Source organism: Magnolia sinica, chromosome 18 (genome assembly GCF_029962835.1).
Source record: "Magnolia sinica isolate HGM2019 chromosome 18, MsV1, whole genome shotgun sequence".
Classification (NCBI taxonomy): domain Eukaryota; kingdom Viridiplantae; phylum Streptophyta; class Magnoliopsida; order Magnoliales; family Magnoliaceae; genus Magnolia; species Magnolia sinica.
Window position 1 is genome coordinate 32912728 of NC_080590.1, and position 7666 is coordinate 32920393.

Sequence of the window (7666 nt, forward strand, 5' to 3'; positions counted from 1 at the left end):
ATTTAACCAATCCACAATCAATCTAAGAGAATTATGAATATTAGGAAGGATTCCATCATCCAACCATGTCCATGAGACGATGGTGAACACTAAGGGTTCCTACGTTCATAATCACAATAATGCAAAGAACATGCTCAAAGCTATCGCAGATCCATTGTAATTTAAGTCACAAAAAACCATTAAAAACTAAAAGCATTTCTTATAATCAAACTAGAATCAAAGAGAGTTCAATAAACATGAATTAAGGCCATATAAAGTATCACATCACGCTACAAGCTTCACCTATTAGCCCAAGCTAAGAGGTTTAGCTAACCATAATCATGATTAAGCTAGAATCTCTTAAAAACATCAAAACAAATAAAGGAAGAGGAAGGAAGAACTCTTGATGGAGCTTGGCCGGCCGCTCTCTCTCTCTCTCTCTCTCTCTCTCTCTCTCTCTCTCTCTTTGCTTCTCCATGTCTTTAGATGCCCTCCACATTCTCTCTCTCTTTCTTTGCTTCTCCACGACCTTGGATGCATGGGCTCAACATGGGTTTGACAGTTTTTTTCTCTCTACATGATGGACGGCTTGGATTATCCAAGTGGGTCATGATGGTGGCTCAAAGCAATCCGCACGGAGGACATACGTTCGGTTTCGCAGCAACGTGAAAACAAAAACTTCCGTTTTTTGAATGGGAGTCGGATCAGCGCACGCTGACTAACTCCCTTAGTTTGGTGCGCCTCAAGACCTCGTGCCTGGTGCACGCGTGCCTCCCAGATGGGACCCACTTAGACGTATTTAGGGAAATCCACACCGTACATTTATCTTCCCTCATAGTGTAAGGGGTTAAGTCTAAAACTGAGGCATATTCAGAGATCAGGTGGGCCCCAAATTGGTGGTTTTGTGACTGATCTTTCCATTGGCTCACTTCCACAAAGATTCAATGGCTGAAATTTTACGTGTATAGTTACTTCATAATCCTCAGGCTAGATATAAAGTCTCGTACCAAACGGATGGTGGGAACCCTGTGATCTTGCATTCAGGACGATTTTTAAGCTTTTTTTTTTATTTTCAATCACTTAATTTTGTCGAATCTTTAGCGTGTGAATTCTTCAATCTCGATCTCTGAAGATCCATCCTTTGCCTTGGTAATTCTTGGGCCTCAAATCTATGCTTTTTAGTACCCTTTTCAGTCCAAGCTCCTAAATTCACATTGCAACACAAACATGATTAAAACAGAGCATTAAGCGTTATCATGTACATAAAACCAAGTAATAACTAGGGTCTAATATGCAATATTTGACCCTTAACACAATCCTCAACCAGCATTTTGTTAGTCCCGAGCAAAGTATGTGAGAAATATTTCGAGAACCACAGGACAATTTTTATAAATTCAAGTTGTTATTTAGAAAATAATCCAAATAATAGAATTTTAAAATACATTAATGTTGAGTCGTATTTTCTCCTAAACTCGAGTACTCGGTAAACTTCATGGTTAAGTTCGAAGTATTAATCCATCAATTAGAATAATTTTTAACATTGAGTTCCATGGGTGTAGAGTGCAATCTCGACTTATCACAATTAAAGGTTCAATTCTCAATTTTCACGATAACCTTGACAATCAAAAGGGGCATTCCGGATACCAAACCTAAACCGAAACTTGCCTTACAGTTCAACCTTTTTTATTCTTCTAGCTTTTGATTTGTTTTTATCGACGGCTTCACGCTATGTCAACTTTTTAAAGATCTTTAATAGGTAGTCGTTTTTTATGACACTATTTTTTAGCTGGGTATTCTTTTCTTTTTCTTTTTCTTTTTGTAATATACTCATTGAACGTGATGGATAAATTCCCCAAGTTGGTTCCTTCCATGCTTAGTGATTACCAAGTTAACAATTCAATATCGATCTGACACCTTAATGTGTAAGCTAGATATAATATGTGTAATCATGACTCAATTAATGTTTAAAACTTCTAGTCATGGATTAATAATTCGAACTTATCGGTGAAATCTAACAAGTAACTGAACCCAAGAATCATAAATCACCAACATTACCTACCTTATACTTCTTAAATCAAGAATATCCTTCAAAATCACTCGAATTCACAAAATTTTTTAAAAAAATTAAAAAAAAATCACAAATTTTGCTCAAGATTGAGAAAGCACTGATTAGGTAACCTAATCTCTCATCCCCAACCTAAAATCTACATTGTCCTCAATGTAAAAAATATAAGCATGCAATGCACATGAGACAACGAAAATAAAGAAAAAGTGATGGAAAGGTAGTACCTGAAGAAGGAATCAAGAGCCTTTTCCAAAAGGATCTCAACGTGAAAGTGGGTCAGCCCAAGAATTAAACCAACAAAAAACAAACTATCCTATAAAAATGGAAAGCAAACTATCCTAACAGCATAAAGCCGACTATCCTAGAATGACATAAAGTAAACTACCCTAGTCCTATGAAAGCAGTAAACCTACCTATACCTCCATCAGACTAGGAGATCAATCCTGGTACACAGGATTAGTCAGAGGCATGGACATATCCTCTTAATCAAATTTCTCAACAAATGGTTTTAATCGATGTCTATTTATTTTAAACTCATTGCCATTGTTTGGATTCTGAATCTCGACAGCCCAATAAGGATAAACATTGATAATAGTGAAAGGGCTAGTCCAACGAAATCGAAGCTTACCCGGAAAGAGATGCAACTGAGAATTATACAAAAGGAGCTTTTGACCTGGCATGAATAATTTTCGAAGAATATATTGGTCATGAAACACCTTCATCCTGTCCTTGTAAATTCTCGAGTTCTCGTATGTATTATTCCAAATTTCTTCGAGTTCATTCAAGTGAAGTTTACGTAGCGAGTAAGCGTTGTCCAGATTGAAGTTCAGATTTTTTATTGCCTAGTAGGCTCTATGTTCCAACTCTACAGGCAAGTGGCAAGCCTTCTCCTAGACAAGTTTAAAGAGAGACATTCCAATAAGAGTCTTAAATGTAGTACGGTAAGCACATAAGGCATGGGTCAATCGGATTGACCAATCCATACAGTCAGGGTTAATCGTCTTTTCCAATATATGTTTAATTTCCTTATTGGAAATCTCAGCTTGCCCACTTGTTTGTGGGTGGTATGGAGTGCTCACCTTATGAGAGATGTCATATTTATTCATTAGATTTATGAATGACCTATTACAAAAATGTGAGCCCCCGTCACTAATGATGGTTCGAGGCGTTCTAAACTGAGAAAAGATGTTCTCTTTTAAGAATTTAATGACCGTTTGATGGTCATTGTTCCAGCATGGAATCGCTTCGACCCATTTAGTGACATAGTCTATGACGAGCAAAATATATAAATGACCAAAAGATTAGAGGAATGGTCCCATGAAATCGATGCCCCAACAATCAAATGCTTCTATAATAAGAATGAGGTTCAGGGGCATCATATTTCGACGAGACAATGATCCCAACTTCTAACAACGCTCACAAGCCTTGTAAAACTCATGAGTGTCCTTAAACATAGTGGGCCAGTAAAAACCAGAATCTTAGCCATGGTCTTTTTAGTAGAAAAGTGACCACCACAGGCCTGAGAGTGACAGAAGGAGATGACACTTTGATGTTCATCATCTGGCACATATCTCCTTAAGATTTGGTATGGGCAATATTTAAACAAATATGGATCATCCCAGAAGAATTTACGCACCTCAGTGAAAATTTTCTTCTTATCTTGCGCAGTCCAATGTGTCAGTGGGAAACCCGTGGTAAGATAATTAACAATATCAACAAACCAAGGTGAATGAGAGACTTTGAACAATTGTTCATCAGGGTACATATCATTGATATGTGTCGTCTCAAGGGAATTAGGGAGATCAAGGCGGGAAAGATGGTCTGTCACTATGTTCTCTACTCTTTTTTTATCTTTTATTTCCAAATCAAATTCTTGGAGTAGGAGGATCCATCTAATCAGGCGGGGCTTAGCATCGTTCTTAGAAAGAAGATACTTGAGTGTCGCATGATCTGTGTAAACGACGATTTTGGATCTGATCAAGTAGGACCTAAATTTGTCCAAAGCGAACACTACGACTAAGAGTTCATTTTCTGTAGTCAAGTAGTTCACTTGGGCAGGATTTAGAGTTCTACTTGTGTAATGAATAACATAGAGCTTCTTTTCTTTTCTCTGGCCTAAAACCGCCCCAAAAGCATAATCAAACGTGTCGCACATAAGTTCAAAAGGAAGGCTCCAATTGGGCCGGTGACTGCATGATAGGTGAAGTGGTTAACATGCCCTTAAGCTTAGTGAAAGCTTCCTGGCATTGCTCAGTCTACTCGTATGGTGCATCCTTTTGAAGTAGATTACATAAAGGACGAGAGAGGAGACTAAAATCCTTTATAAATCTTCTGTAAAATCCGGCATGTCCTAAGAAGGATCGCATGTCTCGTATGTTCTTAGGTGGAGGTAGGTTAGAGATAAGATTAATTTTTTTACCTCGATTCCTTTAAACGAGATGATATGTCCAAGGACAATTCCCTTACGAACCATGAAATGACACTTCTTCCAATTGAATACCAAATTCTTTTCTTCACAAAGACCTCTAGATATTGCCCCACCATGTTAGAAAAAATAATCATCATGCATCGCTGAAAAGTAACAGGGGCATTACACAGTCCGAATGACATCTTTCAGTAAGCAAAGGTGTCGTAGGGACATGTAAACGTGGTCTTTTTCTAATCTTCAAGGGTTATCTTTATTTGGTTGTAGCCCAAATATCCTTCAAGGAAACAATAGTACGAGTGACCAGCCAGCCTTTCCAAGATTTGATCAATGAAGGGCAAAGGGAAGTGGTCCTTTCTCGTGACGGTATTCAACTTCCTGTAGTCAATGCACATTCTCCAACCAGTGGTAACTCTAGTTGGCACGAGTTCATTATTGGCATTGGCTACGATGGTGATTCCAGACTTCTTAGGAACCACCTGAGTTGGACTCACCCATTGACTATCGGATATAGGGTATATGAACTTCGGCCTTAACCACTTCTTTCATGTTTGGATTTAGTCTACGTTATGATTGCCGAGAGGTCTTCGCATTATCCTCGAGATAAATGCGGTGAGTACAAATCGAAGGTTCAACTCCCTTGAGGTCCGTAATCATCCATCCAAGGGCTCCCTTATGCTCAATGAGAGTAGATATGAGCATACTCTCCTGTTCTTGTTTAAGGTGGGAAGAAATCACCACCGGATATATCTCATCTTGACCTAAATAAACACATTTCAAACCAGCGGGTAAAGGTTTTAGGTCAAGCTTCGGTGCCTTGAGGTTAGACGGTAGAGACACTTCATCAGTTTGGGGCAACTCTTCAAATTGTGGCCTTCACTGGTTAACTTCAAGTACCGGCACAGTATCAAGCATGATAACCATCTCCCTAATCATGTCATCATCAAAATTATGGGAGTGGGCTAAGCACATCTCTAGATGGTTAGAGGATAAGGTCAAAGGTGTTCTATCTTCCATGAAAAAGTCAATCATGGTAATGTCATGGAATCGTCATCATCCTCTAATCGTCTACCTGTGTTGAAAAAGATATTTAGCTCCAATGTCATATTCTCAAAAGACATACTCATGACTTCATTCCTGCAATTAATGATTGCATTTAAAGTGGCAAGGAATGGACGACCAAGAATGACAGGAATTTAAGTGCTTATGTTACTGATGGGTTCTGTATCCAGGATGATAAAATCTACAAGGTAGTAGATTCTGTCAACCTAAACCAACATATCCTCAATTATCCCCCTCGGTACATGAACTGAGCGATCAACAAGTTGTAATGTGGTTAGGGTGGGTACCTAACTGTTTGTAGACCGAGTAAGGAAGCAGATTTACGGTTGCTCCTAAATCAAGAAGTGTGTGCTCAATACGGTAATTCTCAATTACACAAGCGATGGTCAGGCTATCGGGATCTTTAAATTTTTTTGGCATATCTTACTTTAGGATGACACTCACTTTTTCAGTTAAAAAGATTTTCTTTTGAATATTTTGCCATCTTTTGGTCGTACATAAGTCTTTCAGAAATTTGGCATATAAAGATATTTGTTTAACTGCATCTAGTAGAGGAATATTGACCTTCACTTGTTTCAACACTTGTAGAATGTTCTAAGAGTTAGAGAGAGGTTTTGGTGCAACCAACCGTTGGAGAAATGGAGCAACTAGCTTGCCTTGAAGTTCCGGTTCTAGTTCTTGTGGGACATGGCTAGATCTATTATTGTTGTCCTCTTCCAGGTCCTTAGGCTTTTCAGACCTAACTGGAATGGTCTTGTCAATGGTCTTCTCACTAGTAAGAGTGGTGATAGATTTAACTTACTCCATCTAATTTGAAGAGCTTGAGTCGCTAACTTCATATTGTGGTTTTAAATTAGGAAGAGGTTGAGCTAGGAGGCTCCTCTTATTCCCAATCATACTTTTAGTCTCAAGTCCTTGTATGGCCTTTATGAGGTCTTGAAAGGCTTGTAGCATACCCTGATTGAAAAGCTCTTGCTTTTGAAGATGCTTTAGAACCGGGTCTTCTTGAGGTTTCTCTTGATTTGGAATTTGGTTGAAGAAACCTTGAGAGGTAGCAGTTTGTCCATTCCTCCAATTAAAGTTTGGATGATTTCTCCAACTAGGATTGAATGTATTGGAGGTAGGTCCATTGAAAGGTCTTTGGTAATTGTCCACGGCATTAGATTGCTCATTTAACACCTCTTAAAAGACAAGTATTGTTGGACAATTTTTAGTTGTGCGAATGTTACAAGCACAATTACCATAAATAGTTTCCTTAGCCTTATCCTTCTTTAATTTCATGACCTCGAGTTTCTTGGTAAGATTAGTCACTTTAACACTGATATCATTGTCCTCTTTCAGGAGATACATTCCACCCCTTTCTTTGGATTGAGTCGGCCTAGATATTGTGCTTAGTTTTGGGGAGATGTCCCATGATTGTGTGTTTTCAGCAAGCTTATCAAAATAGTCCCACACCTCATTGACACTTTTATTCATAAATTCTCCATTTCACATTGTCTCGACTAATTGGCACATGGGGGATGTCAGTCCATCATAGAAAAATTTCATGATGCGCTACGTTTCAAAACCGTGTTATGGGCATGAACTGACAAGATCCTTGAACCACTCCCAACATTAGAAGAATGTTTCATCTTCCTTTTGGGCGAAGTTCATGATCGACTTTCTAAGGGTGTTCGTCTTACGGTATGAAAAAATTTCTTTATGAACTCCCTTGTCATGTCATTCCATCTACCAATAGATCGAGGACGTAGTGAATGTAACCATATCTTAGCTTTTCTTTCAAAGAAAAAGGAAAGAGTTTCAACCTAACCGTGTCGTCTGACACATTAGGAAAGTATAGAGTGGCTATGATCTCATCAAACTCCTTCAGGTGTAAATATAGATTTTCAGATTCAAGCCCATAAAATTTTAAAAGGAGTTGGATCACCCCTGGCTTGATATCCATGTGTCTCGTATTTTCTGAAAAGACCATGTATGAGGGCGTGCTCACCCCTGCCGGTTGTAAATAATCTCATAAAGTACGAGGCGGGGGTGCTTGATGCATCTCATTCTCATCCTGGACTTCCCCAACCTGAGGTTGAGGTTGTCCCTCTGGTTGATTGGCCAGTTGAATTGTACCTATAACCTTAATTAAC

At 38.7% G+C, this 7666-nt stretch overlaps 1 non-coding gene across 1 annotated transcript; it reads left to right on the plus strand.

Annotated features, from left to right (window-relative positions):
• The first annotated feature begins 7095 nt into the window (after positions 1 to 7095).
• Positions 7096 to 7202, plus strand: LOC131234182 (small nucleolar RNA R71). The gene has a single exon (XR_009165590.1). It is a non-coding gene; the product is annotated as a small nucleolar RNA R71 (small nucleolar RNA).
• The last annotated feature ends 464 nt before the right edge of the window (positions 7203 to 7666 follow it).